Source organism: Mustela nivalis (assembly GCF_964662115.1).
Source record: "Mustela nivalis genome assembly, chromosome: 1".
In the NCBI taxonomy this organism is placed as follows: domain Eukaryota; kingdom Metazoa; phylum Chordata; class Mammalia; order Carnivora; family Mustelidae; genus Mustela; species Mustela nivalis.
Genome location: NC_139020.1, coordinates 46,008,974 through 46,035,734, shown reverse-complemented (window position 1 = coordinate 46,035,734; position 26,761 = coordinate 46,008,974). Strand labels below are relative to the sequence as shown.

The 26,761-nt window shown below is 40.8% G+C and overlaps 1 protein-coding gene across 6 annotated transcripts in view; it reads right to left on the bottom strand.

Annotated features, from left to right (window-relative positions):
* ST3GAL6 (ST3 beta-galactoside alpha-2,3-sialyltransferase 6) overlaps nt 1-26,761 on the bottom strand; it is a 79,432-nt gene that overhangs the window by 29,917 nt on the left and 22,754 nt on the right. For 3 of the 6 annotated variants that reach the window (XM_082695384.1, XM_082695385.1, XM_082695383.1), the window contains exon 2: nt 10,670-10,868. The gene's annotated coding sequence lies outside the window, so the exon portion shown is untranslated. Of the gene's footprint in view, nt 1-3,401; nt 3,505-10,669; nt 10,869-26,761 lie in introns of those variants that run through there. The other 3 variants (XM_082695386.1, XM_082695387.1, XM_082695389.1) reach the window with 2 other exon arrangements.

Sequence of the window (26,761 nt, the reverse complement as noted above, 5' to 3'; positions counted from 1 at the left end):
TAAGGCTCCACCAACAATAACATCATTTATGCAAACACCCGATGTGGATGCCACTTACCAGTATCAGCAAACTTCTAAAAACCTATTTACATGTAAGATAAAACCGCAGATGAAGACTGTGAGAAAGAACTCAGTATTTACAATTCGACTTGCTCATCTCTTCCCCAAAAATGCATTCTTCAGGAAATTCATATAGTATTTTACAAAGCACAGAAGTATGAGAGCGAGATTTTCTTTTTCATTCACTAATAACGTTCTTTTTTTTCATTCCTTTTTCCTTTTAAAGATTAAAATGAACCTACTCTTGAAGAGCCATTGTATACACCAGCTGAGAAAAATTTAGAAAGCTTAGCCTCTCTCTTGTATTTCAGGGGCAATTCAAAGCATATTCAAGTTGCAAAGCAGACTGGGCCAGCCCAGATAACCTTGTGATACACATGTATAGTTCCTCTGCCGGCTCGTAGGAAAAAAACCTTCAGTAACACAAAGATTCTCTAACTATAATTCTATAAATGGAATGACCATTTTGCTTTGAACTAATATTTCAAAAGAAAACCAGAATTTAACATAGAGTGCCTGCTTTAAGGGGAAGTGGGGGTGGGGGAAAGCCCGGTAGAGCTTCCATTACAAACTAGTTTCAAGATCTTGACATAAAACATGACAGACCCAGCTTCTTGGCTGCAGCTGTTCCAAAAACCAGGGTGCCAATAACATTCTTTACAAAATTTAAGTTATAAAGCAATTATTTATCTCAGGTGTGGGTACAAGTCATCACGGGGAGAACAGGAATCATTGGCAGAGATCAACTATTTCTTCTCAAATTATAATATATCGATCTATGAATACTCTCCATATGTCAAAGTGAGCTCCATCTTGAGCAACGGTTTTCCCTTCTCTTTAATAATAAAAGTGTGTCTTATATGGAGCTTTAAAGTTCATAAAATGCTCTTATGTCCCTCACTTCACTTAAGGCTCAAGACAAGCTTGATAAATGGCACGGACATATGATCTTCCTGGTGAATGAGGAAACTGGAAGTCTCTGAGACTGAGTTGCCCTAGGTCACACAGCTTGAAAGACAGAAATAGACTGAAGGTCTAACCATTTCTTCCTCGTAGTTCTATTCCTGGTGTCATCCTGTCTCTCAAGACAAAAGGCGTGAGTGAGGGGAGCCCAAAAGATAGTTCTAATCTATAACTTCCTGACAATATTCGTTTGGCAGCTAGAGTTCCTAAAGAGTAAATTCAGATCTCTGTGAAAGGGAAAGGGCTCCAGGGCAGCGTGCTCCCAAGTGATGTGGCAGGTCCAAGGGTCAGCACCCGATGGGGGCTTGGTAAAGTAAGGGCCTATTCAGCCAGAGCAGCCCCACCCCGGTTGAACTGCCATTTTGTTATAAAACTTAAATTTACTCTGCACCACCACCATCCCCCACCCCCGCCCAGGGGAATTTACTTAAAAACAAGTCTGGGGAAACCAGTCCCAGGTAACAAAGTCCAAATACAAGGGTGGGTCAGGCCAGATGGAGGTATCCAATCAGTGGGGGCACATACTGTCTCCTAGCTACCCAGGAGTATGGGCCCCGCCCTTTGGGCACCTTTTGGGCGCCAATTCTGAACTAGGTGATAGGCTGGTTCAAATCTCTACTAGGGTAAATTGTAACTCAGTTGGTCACCGAGCATGACTGCGCGGCTTTCTGTGTGTGTTACAATTTCTTTGGCCACCTGTGTGTGGCCAGGCCCAACCACATGGCCTTTGCTCTATAGAAGTCAGTCTGGAAAGCAGGGAGGGGCGGCCTGGACCCGTCTATTTGACGGTCGGTTTGATTCTTGATGCTTGGCACAAAATAAAGCTTTGCTTGACTTTAGCTTTGTATCAGTCTCGCTCCTTTAATCATGGACCCATTATTGGGGTACCCATTTTGGGGGGACCCAACAGGTAACAATCACATTCCTGAGTTCCTACGGGACTGGAATCTCTGGAGCTCAGGCACGTGCACTGAAACAAGCACCCTCCAAAACCATTCTTACGCATACCAAAGTTTGAGAATCATTGCCATTGTAAATGCAAGAGAACAACAGAGGGAAAAAAATATGAGTTTACTGAAATCCAGAGACCATGACAGATTTTATGGTAGTCATCCGGATGAGACTCTGAGCTCCCTAAGGGCAAGACAGTACATCTATCATTGCATTTTCAGCATTTCTAATACTTGTCACACAGATGATAAGTAGATAGCTGTTGAATGTAGTTACACATTCCGTAATTAGATGCTTTGCATTTTTTCTTTTTACCAGAAATGCCTAGCATGTGGCAAAAGCGCCATGGATAATGACTGATCAGAATCATTAAGACAGGAGCGTTCAGCATCACGCGCCAAGGCAAGTGACAAATGCTTTTGGTGATTTATCTCCTGTAATCTCACAGCCACCCCATGAAGGGAATAGTAAACTTACAGCTCCCATGTTATGGATAAGGAAACTGAAGTCCTGACAGAAACAGTAACTTCCCTGAGCTGACAAATAATAGACCCAGAACTCCAACCCTTTTCTATCTGACGGGAGCCCGTGCATTGTATGCCGCTCTCCTGATGTGAGCTTTCATAAATGCGTGCATCTTTCTGACACCAGACGAAGCACTACATAACACTTGTCTCATTTGTCTATCCTACCAGCTCCTTATGCAGTATAAATCCCAGGGATTGAGGAAATCAAGAGGAAGGTTACAATCACAAAGTGGGCAGAAGCAAAACCCTATGACTCCCACCCCTTGCCCTTCCCAACTCATTCTGCTGGATTTCAGGAAACCCATTATTGTCTTCCATGGTTCTGTTGAGTGCCCTATGGCAGTGATTCTCAAACTCGACTACCCAGAGAAGCAAATAGGAGAAGCAAGCGGGAGAGCCTTTGGTTCAATGCACATTCCTGAGCCTCTGGGCAAGCTTGATGGCATTACTTAAAAGGGCAAACAAACCAACGGATCCTATGGAATGACACTTGAAAGTGGTCAGATTTTTATTTCTGGACTCTCCTCATGCCTTCTCAAATCAAAAGGAGTTTGTTTTACCGACATCCAGCGAGAACAAAACATGTTCAACAACAGCTCTGGAATAACTGTTCTATTCACCAAGCACAAAAGCCCTGTGGGTATCTCAGCATCCTACAACATGAAGGAAGAAACACTCTTCATGTTCGCTCTTCCAGACAGCACACAGACCCAGCCTGCCTGGCCTCTCTGGGACACTTCCACCACACCGGGGGGAGATGCTTCCTAACGCCCCTCCTGTCCGTGGGCTCAGGTCCACCCAGGCTCTGGGACTGATCCCAGCCCCAAGGAAAGAGAGCCTGAGGAGCCCTGGAGTGACACCTCCACAGTTTGGTCAGGTTCTAGCAGATTCCCCACGGACCTTCGCCATCTCCTTCTCCAGGCCTGAAATGCCGGCAGCTCGCTGGAGGACATCCTTGTTTGGCGAAGTCTGCAGACCTTCTTCTCTTCTCACCCCAGCAGCTCTGCAGCGAAACTTCCAATTTTTTAGTCACTTGTATCTGAACCATGTCCCCATCCACTCCGTTCCCCAGGGCCCCTGCTGCCTCCGTGAGGACAGTGACCGCTCTTCCACTCCTCCGTCTGGCCTTGCACACCACGCACTGCTGCTCAACAGTCTTAGCAAACAACCTGCACCTTTGTGCGTATTGGACAAGAACGGCCCTCCTGCCAAGAAGGGCCCTTCACCCCTGCCATGTGGGCACAATACCTTGGCATGGGCAGGATTTCAGCCACAACTCTCCCCTCAGGCAGGGGCCTCTGTTCCTGGCTCACCTCCACAGCCTTCCCAGGTGGCCTGGCTGGCAGCCAGCGCCCATTCAGCCCTCCAGGAGCTCCTTCTCCACACAGCTCTCCACCAGTCCTCAGCTCACACTGACACACGTGAGACTGTTTGAACTTGGCCAGCAGATCATACATGCTGCCCGGCTTCCTCTTTGTATTGATTGCTCGGTTCTGACTATGCTGTCATCACATGTCCCTGTGAGGAGTAGCTCCAGCTCTAGCCACGTAGTAATGTCTCGATTTTTTGGTTCAGCCCCAAAGGTCCCCTAAGCCTCCTAAACCTGGCCATCTCCATATAGCCCGAGCCTCAACACAGACACACAGGACCCCACAGTGACCCACAGAAAGGGCTCAGTCCTCTTTAACTCATTTGCCACCTCTTTTTTTAAGGATGGTCCTTATTACTAACTGGAAGACCCAAATGTACCTGGTAGCCTCTTATCATACAAAGGACCGTTACCCTTTGGTGCTGGTGATCATGTGTAAATAACAGCACAGTTGATTAAGTTACTCACCAAATGCCCAACAGTACACTAAGCCCTTTTCACACATGATGATGAAAGCAAGTATATCATCATCTCCATGCTAGAGATGCTTTATTACCACAACAGTGGCTAGAATTCAAACTCGGATCTGAGTTTAACTGTACATTATGGAAAACTTTTAAATTGTACATATGGGAAACTATAATCACCGTTTTAACTATTACATCATCAACTTTATATTCACATAACACCCTTTTTAAAGTAAAAAAGGGAATGATACACATTAAATATAGGCATTTATTAAAATACACTTAGAAACATAGTATGAAAAATGTTTACTTTATAATTAAAAAATAAATCTTAAAGACTCAGTACTCTGATTGATGAGATTTCTGCTGGAAGGACCTGATAATTCTCAATAGGCCATAATTAAAGAATAAAGAGTAGCACATACAAAATTACTATGCCATCTTATACCTGAAAAAGTAAAGTTTAAATCTGAAATGTTGAGTTATTACTGTCTGATACAAATTAAGGGGGAAAAAATCTGACATTACTGAGTAAATAGGAAGTTTGATATATGCACCACTACCCACAAAATAACTGTCTAGTTTCAACAAATTGGACCAACTGTATACATTCTGGCTGATTTCTAAATACATGGTTTTTTCTTTCTGCATGGCAAAGGGAAAACATGTACAATTAACTTTCTCTCCCCCTCCCCCAATTCTTCGGCGAATACAATGATAGGCAGCTAGTTCTCCACACATATACACACTCTTCTTTCAGTCTGTCCAGAAACCCAGTGCTTTTGCCAGATTTCATCCTTAGCAGATGTAAACAGATCTTTTTACCTAATTAAAGCTAAGCTTTCCCTGCCAAAGCAGATGACCAAATCCTCTCCTGAAAATTGGTTGTGCTTACTGCAAAGAATATAAAAAGGACAGAAATGACTTTTCAGCAGAATTTTGTTTTTTAATAGCACAGTGGGACACACTAAAATCATTCAGCTAATAGCATACTATACTGGATGCTAAAAATAAATAAACTGAAGTTCCTGTTTTCCAAGATCTCTCTCTTCAGACTCAGCTACATTGAAAATACACAAAGAAGCTTTTAAAGGAACTTCTTACATTCCTACTGTTTATTCATATTTTCTCCCAGAGACCCATTTCTTCTCCCAGAGTGGAAATTTTCTCTATTTCCTTATATTAAGACCCAACTCATAAGATAACCTACAAGGAATATTATATGTTAACAGGTTAATAACTGTGGCTAAATTTTTTAAATTCACTTTATTGAGATAAAATTTTTATATAATAAAATTCACTTTCAGGTATAGAATTTGATGAGTTTTCACAAATGTATACAGTCATGTAACAACTACTAAAATCATACTAAATATTTCCATCAACCTCTGCCCCCACATTCCTATTTCCTCTTTAAGGCCAACTCCCTGGGCCTTGATCTGTTTATTGAAATACTTTTGCTTTTTCTAGAAGTTCATTTAAATAGAAGCATATGATAAGAACCTTATATCTGGCTTATTTTAATTAGTATAAATGCTTTTGAAAAAATTGTCCATGTTGCTTATATCAGGAATCCACTCCTTTTTTACAGTCACGTAGTATTCCATTTTATGACTCTACCACAACTATTTATCAAGTCACCACCTAATAGACATTTAGTTCTTTTCACATTTTTTGTTGTTGCTACTTTTAGCAACAACATTTAACATTCAAGTACAAGTCTTTGAATAAGCATATGTTCTCATGGGTCATACAGTAAATGTATGCTTAATTTTATATAAAAACTTTATATTGTAGTCTCGTGCCTATTCCTGAACAGATTTGCTTGAATTCCTCAGTTAAAAGAGGGGGGAAAAAACACAAAAAACTGCTCCTATAACAATCCAAGTTATTGATGCCACTGAATAATACAAATCATTGGCAGAAGAACTGATACATCTGTTAGTATCAAGAGCTCATCATGGGTGTGTGTGTACTCCCCGAGATAAGTCTGAGAAGGGAACCATTACACTGTTTCTAAATATGACTGTTGAGAGACCTAGAGTAAAATATTTTAAATTTTTTTTTAAAGATTTTTTTATTTGACAGAGAGAGATCACAGTAGACAGAGAGACAGGCAGAGAGAGAGAGGGGGAAGCGGGCTCCCTGCTCAGCAGGGAGCCCGATGTGGGACTCGATCCCAGGACCCGGAGATCATGACCCGAGCTGAAGGCAGCGACTTAACCCACTGAGCCACCCAGGTGCCCCTAGAGTAAAATATTATAGACTCCTGCTGTTCAAAGTGAGGTCCATGGACCAGCAGTATTGCCAACACCTGGGAACCTGGTAGAAATGCAGAACACTGAAATGCAACACTCTTGACCCACTGCATCAAACTGATTGATGCTTTAACAAGACCCCCAGGTGATCTGTGTGTTTGAGAAGTACTGATGGAGACAGTCTGGTAAAGAGAACCTCCAAGGAATATTATATGTTAACAGGTTAATAACTGTGGCTAAATTTTTTAAATTCACTTTAGTGAATTTAGTGAACCACCCCCAGAGGGTCAGGGCTCTGGGAGATACCCCAAAGGGTTTTTTAGAGGAACCAGAAGCTCACTCTACATTACCTGCTATCTTTGCTAAGTCTTTTGGACTTGGCCTTTTCAATTTTCCGGAAGAAACCAGTCAGATTCTGTCTGAAATAAGTGGCTTGAGAAGAATTTCCCTCACATTCTAGGGAATATTTGTGGTTGCCTTGTAAATTCCCTCAACATTTTCATTCCTATATCGTTTTTGGTCTTCTCCTTCCAACTTGCTACCACCATCACCACAATACTCCTGGTATTTTGAGAGGAAATACTCCTCTCATATCTACAGGGCACATATTTCATTCTGCATTGCCTAAAATGGTCAACTGCATCACCAGCCAAACCTTTACAACCTCGGGCCCCATTACTGTTGTTCACAGCTTGAACCCCGGATTTACAGACCTCAGAGCTAGAAAGAGTTCACGGCATGTTGACAGAGAAAGGTCTTAGGTCACCATATTCTAGAAGATACAGTCAGGATTTAGAAAAATTTAAAAACTTGCCAAAGGGGATCTCACTCACAAGTAGTAGAGTCCGTGGCACAACAAGACATTTTTATGTGGACTTTCCTCTAGCTCGATTCCAGTCTCATGGTAGGGACATGGTAATAACCCACTAGTCTTGGTTTTGTTCAGTCCTCTCCAACCTTCACGGTTTTCAATTCCCAAGCCACCTCCTTCGGGGGGCACTTCACCGCCCTGGGTCTCTCTCCTCTAACTTCTCTGCCTACAATTTCCAGGTCTCCTCCTTCCGGGCACACATAAATGTGGGCGTTCTCAAGGTCTTGTCTTAATTAATGCTGGTCCCTAAAGCCATGTGAACGTTTCTTCTCAGCTCCTAGCAATGATCTCTAATCTATCTTGAAACCAGCCCACGTGCTGCACCTGGCACCAAATCCTCAAAGCCCAGCTCTCGTTCTGTCACCCACTCTGCAGGGAAACCATCAGTGGCTTTCCACAATCTGCCAAATAAATGTAAAATTGCTTAGCCTGGCATGTCGGGCTCCATCTTCTCTTCACTCCATACAATTAATTCTTTGCAGGTAGCAGCATAATTAGGTGTTAAGGCAGCCTGCACAGTGATCAGACCCTGGGGGTTTGAGTCTCAGCTCTACATATCTGACCAGTTACAGGACCCTGGGAGGTTGCTTAATCTCTTTATAACTTAGTGTCCTCAGCTATAAGATGGCAATAATACCACCCAACAGAGCTATGGTACGTCGTAAATATAAAGCCCTCAGGTAAAAGTCTGGCATGCAGTAAGGACTCTCCTAAACTTGTTCTCATTCTTCTTTTAAAACTCATGAAATATTAACTGCCTACAGACCAAGGTCTTACTAAAACATGAACTTTGTAACATCTTGGCAAAGACCCTGAAGAACTAATGCCACTGCACTAATAATAGCTTCAGAAAATTAAGCTTCCATTACTAAGCTAGCTATTTCTGCACATTCATTTCAACATTTCAAAGCATCCCTGATAGGAAGACTTATTCATCTGCTTCTGAATAAAAAATGAAAGGGGTTCAAGGTAGAAGTAATCCATCAGCAAAACTCATGTCAGAATTAGACCCAATTTCTGGCTATAGAAGCAACATCTTTTTATTCTTTTCATAATACAACTGCTCTGGAGTTTTAGTAAAAAAAACAAACAACCCAGACTTGGAATCAGCATATCAAATTCATGTCTTGAAACAAGAAATAAAATCAAGAACTCTGGAAATAATTTGAGTGGACAAACAGTTTCATCTTACGCTGTTATGCTACTGAGAAGTATTCAAATATTGCATTCTAGATTCGGAAAGAAAGAGACAATCAGCAATGTCTAACAAGGTAGGGGTGAGGAGCTGAGTGTCTCAGCCCTAGAGAATGGAAACAGAAAATGGAACTGCAACAGATGGCAATAAAAATAGTTTCAGCATTCTGAACACTTACATAATAGACCTGTTCTAAATATTCTACATGTTTAATTCCTTTACTCCTCAAAACCACCCTTGAAGAAAGATACTACTGTCATCCCTACCACACGGGTGATGACACTAAAGCACAGAGAAATTTTAACATCCTCAAGAATCCCTTCCCCAGGGTAGTAAGTGGCAGGGCTGGAATTAGAGCACGGGCACACACCAGAATCCGCACTTCCATCTGATGCCAGGAGATGTGTAGACTGGCAGGAAAGACAGTTCCATAAATCACCAAGATGATGATGGCTCAGATTCCAATATATGAAGGTATGTCTGGCAATAAGAAACCTGCAGATCCATGTCCATCCAGCCTGAGTCCTGCGGTGGTCAAGAGTTCTGCCAGCCCAGGGGCTCAGGACCCTGAAACCACTCATGAGTAATCTCGGTGTGACAGTGAAGAGCTCAAAAGATTCCCAAGGACCAAAGCCCAAAGCCATTGTACATGTCCGAATTTGCCAGTACCACTAAAGAAAGCACTATGTTGGGGCACCTGGGTGGCTCAGTGGGTTAAAGCCTCTGCCTTCGGCTCACGTCATGATCTCGGGATCCTGGGATCGAGCCCCAAATTGGGGGGGGGGTCTCTGCTCAGCGGGGAGCCTGCGAAGTTCTTCCTCTCTCTCTGCCTCCCTCTCTGCCTACTTATGATCTCTGTCAAATAAATAAATAAAATCTTTGAAAAAAAAAAAGAAAGCATTATGTTCTCAGTCAATGGGTGTCCTTCACAAAAACAATTTTCAAACAAAAGAGTAATGTAACAAATTTGCTAGAAGAGTAACTTTCTTCTAGCAAAGAAGCCTTCAGAAAGAAGGCTTTCTGATAAGCCTTCACCAACCAGGAAGACGGTTTAGACGAATGGGTAAAACGTGGAGCTAATTCCTGATGGACATTTGAGCTCCAGAGCTTTCCCAGAATAAATATATGAAGTGGGATTTTAAATTTGTACATGGGTTCCAGGAATAGTAAAGAGAATATGCCTATAAATCATATTAAGATACTTTAATAAAATTATTATTACTGGGCGCCTGGGTGGCTCAGTGGGTTAAGCCGCTGCCTTCGGCTCAGGTCATGATCTCAGGGTCCTGGGATCGAGGCCCGCATCGGGCTCTCTGCTCAGCAGGGAGCCTGCTTCCTCCTCTCTCTCTGCCTGCCTCTCTGCCTGCTTGTGATCTCTCTCTGTCAAATAAATAAAATCTTTAAAAAAAAAATTTAAAAAAAATTATTATTACTTGTAGTATTTAAGGATGGAAAGGAAACTAGAGTTCATTCTATTGAGAAAACAAGGCCCAGAGAGGGCAAGCATCTTGCCTAAGGTTACAGTTTATTAACAGCAGTTTCTACAATAGCCATGATGCACATGGTCTGTTTTTAACTTCAGTATTTCAGTTTCTGACTCTTTCCCTTCCATATTGGCTAAGAATAGTCCCAAAGATGATCTATCCACATTAAGAAAAAAGATAAATAAATAAATTTAAGGGGCAGCTAGCTTAACCAGAAGAGCATGCAACTTCTGATCTTGAGGTCATGAGTTCTAGCCACATAGTGAGTATAGCTATTATTTAAATAAATAAATTTTAAAATAATAATCAAAGTATTTACAACTTCTATAGCTCAACTTGGGATATGCTGATCAGTCACTGGTGATATTCAAAGTCTCATGGCCCCTCTGGTCATATGTTGAACTAGTAAGAGATATATTAATAGGCATCTAAAAGTCATCTGCTAGAGGTGGCAACATTTTATAAGAAACTTCCAAGTGTTCAAACTCCAAACTAAGAGGTCTGAGACAGCGGTAGTGTCTTACCTGCACTTTTAGGAATCTGTTTCCCAAAGGCGCTCTGCTCCTGAAGGTCACTCTTATTCCTGAAGGTCACTCTGCTCCTGAAGGCAAAGGATGTAGTAAGGGTCCCAGAGGCCCAGGAGCCCACCTGTTAAATTGTCAGAGCTTCTCCACTAGCAATCATCCAAGATAAAGAGTTGGGCTGCTTCTCCACTTGCAAGTGCTGAAAGAAAACACAAAAATAGCATTGCTTAGTACGAATGGGCTTCACTGCTCAAGAAAAACTTTAAGCCATTAAAAAATGTTCAATGAATACATCATCTTAGTAAACTCACTTCTGACCCCTCCCAAAATGCTTGACAGGGTGACGAAATTACCAAAAACAAACAAACAAAAAAATCCAAGAACAAAATGGGCAGCATATATTACATTACTATAGCTCGTGACTGGCTATCCACCGGACCCAGCTCAGGCTTCTTGAAAAAAAAAAAAAAAAAAAAATCCAGTTCAATTAATCCAAAACAACCCGGTAATGAAAGAACCATCTGTCTTACTTTTCAGCTTCTCTCCACACATACACACAGCTTTATTGTTAAATGCAGAGGTGAGGGGGGCACGGTTGCTCTGAAAACCCTCCAAGGAGGAAGGGAAGGGAGACAGACAGGAGAACGAGGAGGAGGTCAAGAAGAATGAAAATATCTAGAAGAAAATGAGGGGAAAGGAAGCATAGAGAAATTACAAGAACAACTTGTTTAAAAATGTGCTGTGGGCTATTTCCTTTAAAAAAAAATTTTTTTTTAAAAAAATATCCCAAACTGCTCTTGCTACAGCTTTTCTTACACAAGACTAATCCTGATACAAAAATAAACAAAACAAAAATTGCACGCTCTTTATATGTGGTAGTAAAAAATGTTATTTTTAAAAAAATCCTTAGGAAACAAATATCAAAGAACCAAACCAATAAAAATATGACAAATACTTTACTTAAGCAGTCATGAATTCTGATGTCCTACCATAAGGAAATAATTGTGCTTAACTACTATGAAAATCATTAAATACCATGAAAAAATATTCAGAATCCACCAAGTAAAGAAGGGAACATTTTAAAAACTGAGAACACGAAAATTACTTCTATGTATAAGATGGATGTGTATGTGACACATTACTGAAAGACACTAGAGGAAAACGAAATCTACTAATGTGTTAAGTCATGGATTACAGGGAATTTTTTTCTTTGAAATTGAAAATTCACAGAGACACAAAAAAATGCTTATTTCCACTTTCGAAATGCAGAAGTTGATGCATTTAGATATTACAAGAAAGGCAAAGTGGTGCTCTCTAGTAGCTATTATTATAATGGAAGTCTCTACTGTGAAGCAGAATTTTGAGCCTAAGGAAATTATGGATAATTATACATTTGTGCCTCAGAATCATTCTCCTGAAATGCAAAGAAAGTACAGCTCCTGGGTTTCTGTCATCTTCTGCCCACTAGTACTGAAAGTAAAGGAGAAATCACAATTTTGAAGTTGAAAGGGTCCTTTAAAGTTATCTAGTCTGAACATTGGGTAAAGAAACCCCAAAAAGTATCATATCAGGAAGAGCTTGGGGGAGAGGGACTGACTTACACCTGGAGAAACTTAAATCAAGGCAAGAAACAGGATCGCCCAGTTCCTGTTTGAATGACCATCATGAAGAAGAGGCATTAGCCTGGTTCTGAAGGCTGAGTGGGGTGGGGGGGCTATTAAGCCAAACCCAGTAAACGCAATATTCAAGGAGTTAGGTTTCAGCTCAGAAAGAGAGAACTTGCTAAAATTTGGGTTGCCTAAAGATAATACAGGAAAGATAACAGGTTACATTATTAGATAATGAGTCACTTGTTACTAAAAATACTCTGTTCTAAAAATCACTTGGGGGCATTTGGACAGCAGAGCTTAACAAACTTAAATGTCCATTGGCATCACCTGAGCATCTTGATAAACTGTAGATTCTGATTAGGTAGGTCTGGGGTGCGGCCTAAGAATCTGCATTTCTAGCAAGCTGCCCAGTAATGCCAAGGCTGTGAGTCAAGAGTGTCAAGGATATAACTCGACTACCAGCCTTAAAATGTGATTTAAATTAGTGTTCCCCAAAGTGCACAGAATCCTCTAATTGTATGACTTCAAAAGTACTCTCCCACCTTGATCTGGGGGCAGATGACTAATAAATAGGGTAAGTGGTAATTAGCAGGATTTTGTGAGTCCACACATTCAAAATTCAAAGAAAGTCTGTATTCTAGTATCTTGCAGTACCTGCCCCCATCATGCTTTTGAACAATAATTTTGCACAATTCTAAAGAGGAAATGTTTTACTTCCATTAAAAAAAATGGTGATCACACTCCAAGCATGGCAAATATTTAAAACCAAGCAACTCTATTGTAAATATGCATTCAGCAATCAAAAATGCAGTTACTTATGATTTCCCTATACAACAGTTAACAGAGAAGTAGAGTGAAAGAAAATATGGCTATAAATTTTTCCCAAAATTTATATACCATAGATATACCGTATCTGTGGTATAAAGTCATGTGTCTGCAAAGGTGGGGAAGGGGTAATTCTCCCAAGGCTACAATTTGTGGTCTCCTTTTTCAATGGAGGGCTTTGCATTATTTACCTAGTCCTGAAATTTCACCTCCCTACCATCCATCAGAGTCCTAAAAAATGCCTTCAGTGTTTTGAAAGTCTCTGTTCTGGCTCTGCTCCCTTATCTAATAAATCTGGACTTTAATCACTTCAAAATCCTATGTGGTATCTTTCCTGGAGAAATGCACTAATATCTGAACACAGACCTTCCTTAAATTTGGAAGTGTTCTTATGTTTCTCTCCCAGAGTAAATAAACCAACAACTAAGTAAGAGGGAATCTGTTTCCTGCCCTTATTCTGACTCTGAAAGTCAGAGTTGGCTGTTTCAGTTTGCTTAAAGGTTACAAGTAGCATTCCATCCAATTGACAAAAGCCATTTTTTTCAAACTGCTTATTTACTTGTCAGTTAATTCTGAATGAACCTGGCTTATTTTGCTCCTTGGGAAGTATCACCTGTTAATGCCTCTTTTGCTATTTTTAAAAGAAAAAAAGTGAATTAACATGAGGGCAAGCAATCAGATGAACCTACATAAAATCTTAAGATTAAAGTACTGAAAATTTTCCTGCTTTCCACAGTACATGAAAATATGTGATGATTCTTATATTACTATCCATCAGATGATTATCTAAAGCCGAATTACAAATATGATGCAAATCTTAATTTGGGGTACTTTATAATATTTTTATAAGTAAACCAATACATGTGATACGTATTTTTTTATGAAATCACGTAATCCTAGATTCACTTACTAATACTAGTAGGTTAATCCTTTTGGCAAAGTTAGCCAAATTTATTTGCTCAAAAAATTACCTCCAAAAGTTTCCACCATCTACAATAACTGTTGATTTAATCAATAAATAGTTTCTCAATGCCTATTCTTTATCAGACATTGTTCTAGGCACTAAAAATAAAGTAGAAAAGGAAAAAAAAATGATTACCAACCAGGAGAGAGGCAGATATTAATAAGCGGTTCACAAGTAATTATTTAAATTACAGCTGCGGTATGTCCTCGACTGACCCAAGTCGAGGACAGGGAAGCTTCTCTGAAGAATTGGGGAAATTCTCAGAGAACTCCACTGAAGAGTTAACGAGAGAGAGAGATGAAAATGATAAACATTCTGGGCAGAGGAAAGAGCATTTGCAAAGATTCTGAGGTGAGAATGAAAACTACACACAGAAGAACTGAGGCTGTTGATAGAACAATGCTGGAAACAGTTAACAGCTGATCTCGGGGAGTGTGTACCCCTCGCATGAGCTCACAGCCCTCCTCAGCCCTGACCTGGGCAATGTTACTCAAATTCTACAGCTAGGGACACAGAAGGGCTTAGAAAGGTCTACCTGTCCAAGGTCTCAAAACCGGAAGGTGGCAAGCCAGGGTTTGGTCTAGGCGGTCTGCTGCCTGAGTCCTTATTCTGGACCCGTAAGCCGCAAGAACTTCCCAGGAGCAGGTGAATCTGGAGCTTTCCTCCCATTCAAGATTTATTCTGTCAACTTTTCGTTTTTCACAGAATGGCATCATGAATGAGATGTATTAGAATAGCTTTAGTCTCATTCCCAGAGTCTTGATAAATACATGGTTCCGGGTAGGAATCTATTCAGTTAGGAAATGTTACACAGAATTTTTTATTACAAAAATGTTAATAGAAGTCCATGTGTCAATATAACAAATGTCCCTGAGCCCATTAACTGAGATAACCGTATCTTCTCAGAAACTTTTTATTTATTTTTTTTAAGACTTTATTCATTTATTTGACAGAGAGACAGAGACCACAAGCAGGCAGAGAAGCAGGCAGAGAGATGGGGGGGAAGCAGGCTCCCTGCCGAGCAGAGAGCCCGATGTGGGGCTCGAAATCAGGACCCTGAGGTCATGACCTGAGCTGAAGGCAGAGGCTTAACCCACTGAGCCACCCAGGCATCCCCAACCCAGGGACTTTTTTAAAAATGCACATTTATGTGCCCCTCCCTATCCCTGCTCCTCTTCTCCCAGGGACAACCTATCATGAATTTGATAGAGAGCCAGTCCACTTTTTATTCATAAGCATACGTATGCATGCACTGTACACACACACATTCATAAACATTATCTGACATATGATATTGTTCTAAGTAATGTTTAACATTTACATAACAAATATATAACATTCTGAAATCTGTGTTTTTCACTCTACATTTTAGGTTTTGAGTTTCATCCATACCAATGTGCAGAAAAGTCTGGCTCATTCTTTTCAAGTTCTGTAGAATATTCTATCCACCAAATATATCATAAAGTTATCCATTCCTTACTAACAGACATTCAGGTTGCTTTCAGAGGACAGCTTATCTAAATGCCATTTTGGAGCCAAAAGAATTTTTTTTTCCAATCTAGATAAAATACTTTACTGAGACAGTGAATCTTACAAATTGCTGGAAATACTTTAAAATTGAAATTTCCGGGGCACCTGGGTGGTTCAGTCAGTTAAGCATTTGCCCTTAGTTCAGGTCATGATCTCTGGGTCCTGGAATCGCTTCCTGCTCTGCAGGGGCCTGCTTCTCTCTCTCTTTCTCTCTCTTTCTCTCTCTCTCTCTCCCTCCCTCTGCCCTTCCCCACCATTCATTCTCTCTCTCTCTCTCTCAAGTAAATAAATAAAATCTTTTAAAAAGATAAAATTGGGGGCACCTGGGTGGTTCAGTGGGTTAAAGCCTCTGCCTTCGGCTCAGGTCATGATCTTAGGGTCCTGAGATCGAGCCCCACATCGGGCTCTCTGCTCAGAAGGGAGTCTGCTTCCTCCCTCTCTCTGCCTGTCTCTCTGCCTACTTGTGATCTCTGTCAAATAAATATATAAAATCTTTAAAAAAAAAAAAAGATAAAATTGAAATTTCCCTTTTAAATAGGGTTTTTCTCTAAAGAAAGAAATCTTTGATAATTCAAGTCATATAGAAATACCTAGATAATCAAAATACTATCACTCTCTGAAAAGGGGAAGTTAAGTGTATTTTAAGTGGGAAAGTAAATTTCCAGCTAAATTGAATCTATACTAACCCTGTTCAAGACAAAACATAGTGAAGAGAAAGTAGGTGGAGAAAATAGTCTGTATCCTACAACCACTTTCTCTTCTTGGGCACACCACACTGGGCAGAAAAATCAGAGCATTTGAGCAAGCAGATAAACAAAACAAACATTTCTCTGGAATGCTTTGTTCTGTGCTTTGGCCAGAAAATAATCCGAGGTACAACCACACAGAAAGATAACCAAATTTTTCTTTAGAATCAAGGGATTGGCAAGTGCCTACTATGTGCCAGGGTCAATGTTTGATAAAGCAGACAATTAGACAAAGCCATAAAATATAGCTGTTAGACCTATAAACAGTGTGACTAAAAACAATCATTGATTTACATTAATGAAACTTTTTAGCTCAAGGACACTGTAGCAAGTTTTATTATAAAGTGTAAACTGAAATTAACTCTACAAATCTGTGAAGAACCATCTCCAGGATTGCTATGCCTTTAACATTCTTTTCTATAAAAAAAAGATGTCTGGGAAAGCCTCAAAAGGCAGATTTTTTAAATATGGATAACTGTTCACTAATGGCTGCATTCTTCATACTATAAGATAACTTAGTCCGGAAATGCAAAAGGGAATTTGAAGAAGGACATTTGTCTTCAGAAGGAAAGGGAACTCAAGTCTCCTAGCAGATTTCCAAAGAAGTATACAGCATCCCCACGTAGGTAAATAGAAAAAGAAATCTGGGTTTCAAATGAAAGAAGTAGCTCCATCACATTGAGGGTCCCAATATGTGGCCCCATTTTCGCACAACCAGCCAAATGTTTTAGCACATTCCATAGGCAAGCCAAGGAGATAACACTTCTAGATCCCTGGACTCTAGCCCAAGAAATCCTCCTGAGCTTAGGAAAATACTTCCAGGCTTCTAGCGGTGGCCCTGAACCCAAGTTAAATTTATCCTACCAGCAGTTCAATAAAATAACTGGCCAAGAGGGAGCAGCTTCATCATCCACTCATCCATCTGTCCATCCACCATAGGTATTTATTACCCAGATATACCACAGCACAAGATCTCAGAGTGTAAGGGGTATTTGAGTCAAGAGAGCAAGTCCATACAGTCACACATTTAAACCAAGACAAACATACCAAACATAACCTTTGGCCTCATTCTAACCTCTTACCAAGAGATTCAAAGTGCACATCTTATTAGTTTTCATTGCATAATATGTGTATTGTACAGAATACACGATTAGCCCAAAAGCTACGATTTTTTTTTTCATTCCGCCTCAAAGGGTAAAATAGAAATAGGAATAGTATATACAGTAGGAACTAGAAGCTGAAAGAGACTCAGCATGAGAATAAGGCACCACAAATAGAACAGAAGCCAAAAGTAGGATCACTTAAACCTTTGAAACTTCCCATGTCCAGTCATTTTTTAAAAATGTCCTGAAGACTGCCCCATAGTTAGTAGCAGTATGTAATGACCTCTGAACCGAAAGGAAGGGGTATATACTATGACATATAAAGCTAAGGGAAAGAGAGTTTATGCTAAGAGCATTTAAATCAAAAGCCACCAGTGAGTCCCTAGGTCCCAAAGCAAGGGTAAAAAAGAAGACCAGAGGAAGTTGCCTGAGTCCATGGAGTCACCCTGGGGACCTTAGAACAGTACGGTCCTTGTGGTTCTCTAACACCAGAAACTCAACTCAAAAAAAAAAAAAAAAATAGTTAAGTTGGAAGGCAGACTAAAACTAATTCTTTCCTAAATAAAGTACTCTGTTATCCAATATGCTCTTCATAGTTCCTTATTACTTACTAAAGCCTAACTGTTAGACAGCTTTTTGATCTGACTGCTTCTTTAATTTTTTTCAGATGAGAACTGGTCTTTGATATACCTAATGTCGGCAAAATGAAACCTTTACTTACAGCATGCCATACTATTTGAAAATAAAGATTTCTCGTAAAGAATAAAGTTGTTTTCCCCCCAACCCCCATCAAAAAGGATTTGGACCAGAGGAACTGGAGAAAACAGGATGGAGGATGTGGCCCCACTCTGGGTGTAGTACGATGCTAAGGACACCTCGGCAAAGACCCACTAGGCAATGAGAGAAAGGCACAGAGGGCTGATGTGCAGGGCTTTGGTCTCGGGTATGTCAGGAAACCAACCTGGCTCAGTATGAAAGCACTAGTGAAAAAATAAAGAAAAAGCCATATAATGGTAATGAACTCTCCCTACGGGGCACAGCACGGACGCCGAGCAACCAGGAGTAAGACAGAGTGCTCTGTGAGCCAGTCTAGACAGGAGCAGCTTGGACGGAGTGTAGCCAGGGCAATTCGGCCCCGAGGCCAAGGTGCCCTCAGGGGCCGCAGAGACGAGGAATCAGGCCACCATGCCCACTGCAGACCCTCTACATTTGTTTCCCAGGGCTGCAAGCACAAAGTACCACAATAGGGTGGCTTCTGACAACACAAGTTTATTGTCTCATAGTTCTGGAGGCTAGAAGCCCAAAATCAAGGTGTCAGCAGAGCCAGGCTCCCACTGAAACCTGTAGAGGAGAATCCTTCCTTGCTTCTTTCTAGCTTCTGGGGTTGCTAGCACTCCTGGGCATTTCTCAGGTGCATCATTCGATCCCACGGACCTCACGTGGTGTTACTCTGCGTCTCTGTCTTTGCACACAAGCTGCATCTTACAAGGACACCAGTCACACTGCTCTAGTAGCCCATCCTACTCCAGCATGACTTCATCTTAACCAACTGCTGCTGAAATGACCCTATTTCCAAATGAGGTCACAACCTGAGGTACTCGGATTTAGGACTTCAACATGACCTTTTTGAGGGCCACAACTCAATTCAGAACACGCTTCCTGAAATGCCCAGTCCTCACCCTCAGCCAGGAGGACTCTGACGCTCTAGAGCTATTTAGAATACCTGGATGTTAATTCAAATTAAAGAGTAATGGAAGAAGAAAAAATTACCATACGGCCGAGAAAGTCAGAACAGTGGTTAGGTTGGGGGTGTGGGGAGCGGCAACAGGGTGGGAGCCCACACACACTGCACTCTTGGAGGGCGGCAACGCACGAGCTCTTCATCTAGAGGTATACACATGGGTGGGCTCACTGGGAAGAAATGTAGCAAACTACACTCACATGGTTTTGTACTCCTCCGTAATACTTAAAAAAAAAAAAAAAAAAAAAAATAGAGGAATTGGAGCCATCCAAGAAACAGAGGTCTTAGCAACCCTAGCAGAGGCTCAAGAGAGGGGCATTGTCTGAGAGAAGCCACCGCCCAAGCGTCAGCCACTTGAGCAGCCAGTTTACCTGAGATGGTCAATTCCTAGGAACAGGTGTGTTACCACAAATGCTCAAGTGATTTACTTCAGATGAGAAAAATGTGAAGGCCGAAGAATACATATATTTGAATTGGCAGATTGGCAACTTCTATAAATGGGTGATAATTAAAAATTCTGTCTGATAAGCAGAGACCCATTATAAGTCCTAAGGATACATTCTCCCCTCAAAAGTGCTGGAAACATGTTAGGGCACTTTTTGCTTTGCCCTCTGTTTTCCTACCCTCCTTGCAGACCTCTCCCACACATTCCATTTTCAGGCTAATTACAGTTCAAGTAAGTTCCAGTGTTTTTTCTTTCACATCTCATTCTTCTCTGGGAATTCTAAACTCTTGTGGTTAGGGTGCTCTGGGTCTGATTGCTTAATCTCCAGGCAAGAGAAATCAACACCAAAGGACAGAGTTAAAATGCTGGACACCACTCAGACTTAGCAGAAGACTTATTTTTGGAGTAAAAACACACAGCATCTAATTATAGAAAATGAAGCTATGAACAGAAACACTTGGCTTTCTATTGTGTAAAATGTATCAGAGGGTACCAAAAGTCTCAAGGCTCTGAATTTGTAGTGATCTCTTAACACTTCTCCCTGTATATCTCTGTCCCTATTCTCACATTGCACATAGAATCCCATGCTTCAGAAATCTCAAATGACATTTAAGATTTCTATGTTTGAAATACTTGGGTTATTAAAAATGAGAGCTCTAACATCAATGATACATCACCATTACTAATGCTTCCACCCTTTTCTCATACTCCATGATGTAAAATCCAAGTTCAATGTTAGAAGCAATGTGAAGAATTTGCCTATTATAAATTGTCCATATAGACCTTCATTCCCCAAGTGCACAACCTCTTAGGGAGATCTAAACATACAGGCCATAGGTCTCTGAGTCTGACTGAGCTGACACCTACATTCTCTCTTGTGGCATATCCTAAAATGCTTGACTTTGAACATTATGGTCTAAAAGCACTAACCTTTGCACAGTTCTTAGTCATTCTCAACACATGCTGTTTGCGCTTTCTGGAATGTTTTCCTCACCTTCCCAACTGTTCCCCTCCCCACCATAGCTCAGAATCATCTTTTGTATTCTGCTCTTGGGAAGGACTTCACATTCTACTTTCACTCCCCATTTGGATGCGGACTGAGGAGAGTCTAAGAAAGTATGTGTAAAGCTGTTTCAAGAATAACAGTTAACTATCATACTTTTTAAACCATCTAAAAAAACTCAGGCTAGGGGTGCCTGGGTGGCTCAGCGGGTTAAAGCCTCTGCCTTCGGCTCAGGTCATGGGGATCAAGCCCACATCCGGCTCTTCTCTGCCTACTTGTGATCTTCGTCTGTCAAATAAATAAATAAAATCTTAAAACAAACAAACAAACAAACAAACAAAAAAACTCAGGCTAAAAGATGTTAAGATTTTTAGTGGGCATCTGAATAGAGCAATTTTTACTTCTTAACCCTAGTTTATTGTGAAAAACTCCTAGTGCTATTCAACCAAAAGATTTTCATCCCCAATTCCACCCAAAGCCCACATGCCTACACATGCATGCGTGTGGGGGCACACGTGTGTGCACACGCACACACACACCGCCTTCCTCCATGTGACCTTGGATCCCTCTCTAATAAATAGCATAGCACCTGGCACATCATAGATGCCCAAACATTTGTTTTTATTCACCAAAGAATAAAGAAAGACAACAACACGAGTACAGTAATAAAGTCCAAAGTGAAGCCAGGTGCTAAGATGGAACAGACCTAAGGGAAAATTAGAGCTTGATGAAGTCAAGCAGAAAGTTTTTCTGGAGAAAGTTAATTTTTAACTACAGGAGGGAGAATAGCGTTATAATAATAGCTATCATCACAGAGTTATAACAATAATAATGGCGTAATACGGTTAAATGGTATCTGGCAGAAACTATGCTGACCTGTTTGTATGTGTTTTCTTTAATTGCAATACTGTGATATGGCCATTATGTCGATTTTATAAATAAGGAAAGTGATGCCAAGAATCATTAGGCAACTGAGGCAGAGTGAGGCAGTTATAAGCCATGAAGTTAGAAAACCAACACAGGTTATCATCTGGCCTAAGTGGGGAAGGGTCGAGTGGAAGGTGAAAGAAAGGCAAGACGTATCAACAGAACATCTCTAGTTAAAGCACTGGAAGGCTTGTGGTGACTACAGGTCCAAATGGGAGAGGAAGGTGAAAGGTAGCATCATGAGATAACAGAAAACTTCAAAGACCCGCTGGAGAAATTCTCTGGATTCTTGAGTAGAAAAAAATTTCCATAATAAAAACCATGCTTAAAGGATGTTATCATAAAAGGTACATGGACAGGAATACTGGTGATCACAGGTGGAGAGTTAAGTAGAAGATTTTGTGTAAGAATATAACTCTATCATTTTATGGCTGGAGTAGAAGACCCCACCCACCAAAGGTATAAAAACATTTTTGTTTTTTGTAATAGGAGGCCCAGATTTGTCCTTCAAACAATTCAGTACCTGGAAAACATATATAGCTACTTCATGATCAGAAGGCATAACTCTCTCTCAATATCCTGCTTATCAAAAAATTCTATTTCTAATTTATGTGTAGCACAGCCAAAATCAAGCAAGAGTAATTAGCTAAACTACTTAGACATTTACCTAAATTTTGGCTCCAAATAGCAAAAGCAATTTGAGAGAAGTGTCCTTTATCTCACAAACATCATTTACATTTACAACAGAAAGTTCTTTTAGCTTTCAGGTTCTATCAGTTAAATAAAATTATACATTAATTTAATCGCTGTTGCTAAAAAGGAATTAAATATCCTTTCATACCCTAGTTGAAGGCCTGGATTATCATCTAATTGTTCTTGTCTAAATGGACCTGGATAACCCATTTTCAACTTGTAAATACAGCTATAAACTATCCATTAAAACAGGGTGCTGTTTTTTGGGTTGTTTTTTTTTTTTTTTTTAATCTCTACCTTTTTAGTATTTGGCTCCATGCTGAAAATGGACACATCTTCACCTCCTCTACCCTCTAATACATAAACAACTCTTAAATACTAAAGGGTTGCACAAGGTTTTAATATAAGCATTTAATTTTGTTTCATACATTTTACCTTACTTATTAGTTTCTTGTCAAACATTTTTAATTTTAATAAAAGCAGCACCATCTGCTGTGCTGCCCTAAATATCTGCAATAGAATATTTTCTAAGAAGAAAATGCCACCAACTGTCAGGCATAAAGGACTGAGAACCTCTTTGAGGACTGAAATCTGATGGAGTAGAGGAGCGGACTCCATGGAGACAGCTGGAAAACCAGAAGGCTGTGTTTATATAGCATTATGTGTTTGTGGGACAGAAAGTCTAGAAGGCAGAATTCTAAATATTTAGAATTTTTAAAATATGAATACGGAATTTCTCTATTAACCAAAACAGTGCTCTGGAAGACATCCTTCTTGGTGAGAAACTTGTCACTGTGATTCTCAGCTGGAGCCCCCAGATGGCCCCTCCCACGTCCCTCCTCTTCCCATTCCTCCCAGCTCTAGCAATCTAGAGGAAGAGAACTTTTGACGCCTCAGGGCATTTGTATGTATCTCATTTAGTTAGCTTAAATGATACCTAACAGGAATCTAAGAAAGTCCATAAAGAGTGTTGGGACTTGAGAAATGCAAGTCTCTGCCTACTGAAGTGCCTGAAATCGTGGACATAAAGATGTGCTATGAAAGAGGGAAATGACTTTGTTATTCACACCTTTGGCACACACATTTATTTCCTCAGTAGTACGACCACAGACCCGACTAACCCAACTCAAATAATCATAAATTACAAATTATAAATTACATAAATTATACTGTAAGTTTACTGGGGTGCCTGGCTGGCTCAGTTGATTGAACACGTGATTCTTGTTCATGGGGTCATGAGTTCAATCCTGGCTTAGAGCTTACTCAAAAAAAAGGAAGAAAGAAAGAAAGAAAAGAAAAGTAAGTTTACTGTACATGGAAACAAATTTAAAACTATCCATCTGGGGGCACCTGGGTGGCTCAGTGGGTTAAGCCTCTGCCTTCAGCTCCGGTCATGATCCCAGGGTCCTGGGATAGAGCCCCGCCCGCATAGGGCTCTCCGCTCAGCAGGGAGCCTGCTTCCCCCTCTCTCTCTGCCTGCCTCTCTGCCTACTTGTGATCTCTGTCTGTCAAATCAATAAATAAAATCTTTTAAAAAAACCAAACTATCCATCTGATATTTACATACTGGTCTCTTTCTGGTCAACACAGGTACACTAGAATATTTTCAAAAAGAAGAAACTTTGCAAAGCCAAGAGAGTTTTAATTTATATATACATATCCACAGGGATGAATTCATCTTTCACCTGCTTTCTCCAATTGGTAAAGTTTTTGAGATACCAAGATGATAATCTTCATAGTTACAAAAATGAATCGTAACAGTTATAAAGACATTACAACTGAGCTAATACAGCAACACTGTGGGTTAATCCATGGACACTGATTGCGTCATCTGGCAAATGTTTGCTCTCTCTGTAACATACTGGACACTGCATCAGGTACACCAGCGGTGAACAGGACAAGATGTAATCATTGCCTTATCAGATAGAAAGGTATTCTAGATTTTATGCCATCAACCAGAGACAGATATAAAAAGCTGAAAGTGAGCTGTTCCAGTTATGTATATTAGTGACAAGAAGTATTTAAGGTAATAAATAAATAAAAGAGCATCTGGCTAAAGAATTTCAATAATAATTTTCTCTCTAAGGAGTGAACCAAGCTCCCCCAGACGGTAATATACTGGCGATGAAGCACTTTTCTGGAGTCAAAGGACAATGGCTAAAATGCTGAGGACTTGTTCATTTCTGATAAACCAGTGCTACTAGGAGATAACAGCTTGGACGTAAGCCTTCATGATTTAAGTATTACTCTAAGATCATCTACAAAGACCAATACAAAAGAAATTTCTCAGGCATAGGATATTCCCGTAACAAAGAGTCCAAGAATCTTGCACATTTCTACTAGAACTGTATTCTAAAAAGCACACACACCTCCCCTAACAGACCGCATAGACATCAGCCTGTCTGGGAGAGAAGGAGCAGGTATACAGGAAAAGGCACGGCCTTTGGATTACTTAAATTTTCACCTCTTCTGACGATCACTATCTTACGAAAGATATCAACTGCAACTGATTTGCCTGATTAACGTAATTTTTAGTATCTAGTTTCCGATACCACCCAGGCAATGCAGAGACTTCTTAGAGCTATCTAGAGGCTCAGTCTGAAGAGAGGTTGAGAACTCAGAGCTAGTGATGCAGAGTTGTATGCATGATGATGAAACTATGAGCATATGGATTTATTTCAGAGACAAGAGGTTCAGGGCCCAGGGTCCTTTGAGCCTTGCCTCTTTGCATGGATGCCTGTGCCCTGGCCTGGGGTGAGAAAGGAGAAATCACTGATGGCCAATTAACAGAGAGACGTAAAGCTGACTAGGGATGAATGTGTGTGTATGAGAGAGAGAGAAGGAGACAGAGGGAGAAGGATAGAGAAGAAGGACGACAGGGAGAGGAAGTGAGAGACACCAACTGGAAAGCCCATGCCCGCTAGGCAAAGATAGACTTAATCTCTAATTAAAAATCTCTGGTGGCATCCCATTCTAATGAAAACACAATTCAAGCTCTTTTCCAAGACTTGAAGGCTTCAGATGACTGTTTCCCACCTTGAAACTCTACGTTTGCACTCCTCTCCAACTACAAGTTCTCCAAATGTTCCCACCCATTCATGCCTCAGGGCCTTTGCAGTTGCTGTTCCCTCCTTCTAGAAAGCTCTTCCTTCTGGTCTTCACTTGACAGCTGCTTCTCATCATTCACATTTCCGTTCAAATAATACTTCCTCTGAGAAGCTCCTTCTCTAGCACACCCCGAGATGTATTGCCTTGTATCTGAAAGATATTTTTTTCATTTATTTATACCTTGATTATTGACTCTCTTTCCCACAAAAACATAAGGTCTCTAAGAGCAGGGTCTCAGTCTCTCTTGTTCAACAATGCATGCCCTACCCCCCCCCCCCGGCACCTAGAACATCTCCCAGTAGGTAGCAGATACTCAGTAAACCTTAGTTGAAACTCAATTCCTACCTTAAGGATGACTATGCAGAAAGTCACCCAGGATTTACCACAAAAACCACTCTCTGCTCCCTTGCCACCCCTATCTTCCACCACAGTGACTGCAACCTACAACCACACCAACTCTGGACCAGCTTCCACAACCTATGGCTGTCGCTTCTCTTGCAAATATCTCCAGCTTCCTTGCCATGTCTTCAACTGGAGACTTCGTTCTCCTCATCTCCTACAGACCTTTCCATTCCCAACCAGATGAAAGCAGGTCAAGGTTTAAAAAATCCTTCAAAGACCAGCATTACATGCCACTAAGCATAGTGTCTTCGGTTAAAGGGCAAGAAGAAAAAATGGGGGAAAAGAACATCTTTTCACCCAGCTTTTCAGTGTCCGTGATTAAAAAAAAAAATCCCAAGGGCTCGGTGCTTTCCTTCCTCTCTTTCCCAGTGGTCCAAGAAGAGGAAAGTCCCTCTCCAGTCAATGCAGAAGGATGACAATAAATGGTAAGCTGCCCATCCCCCAACCCTGAGGATGACAAAAAGTCTCCCAGAAGAGGAAACAGGGCCATGGAACAGAGACTCAGTTCCTACTGCTCCTTAACTTTCTTTTATTCTCAAACTCATCCCCAGGATCTTACCCTTTCTGAGCCTGACCAAGTTCCTGATCAAGTCTAAGACCCCATTGCTTATTCAGTGCTGGGAGTCACCACCTGGGGAAAGAACTCCTGCCACCTCACCATGTGAGGGAACAGTACTTCTAACATCTTAATATAGAACCAGAAATACAGTTTCTTACTAACATGCTGCTATGTCCACTGTATCCTTTGTACACTATACACCAAGCCTGCTACAAATCAAATATGTTTTTTATTGAAGTATAATTAACATACAGTGTAATAACAAATATATTTTTATTTTTAACCCATAAAGGGTTCACCTGGAAGTTATGATGTGTTCTGTTATCCACTGTAGTTAGAATAAACAGCAGAAGTTCACTGAAATTGTCAGAGTAGGGATATTCCCCTGGGTAGGCTTCTTCTAGGAAAGAAGGCTGAGTAGGAACTTCAGGGAAAA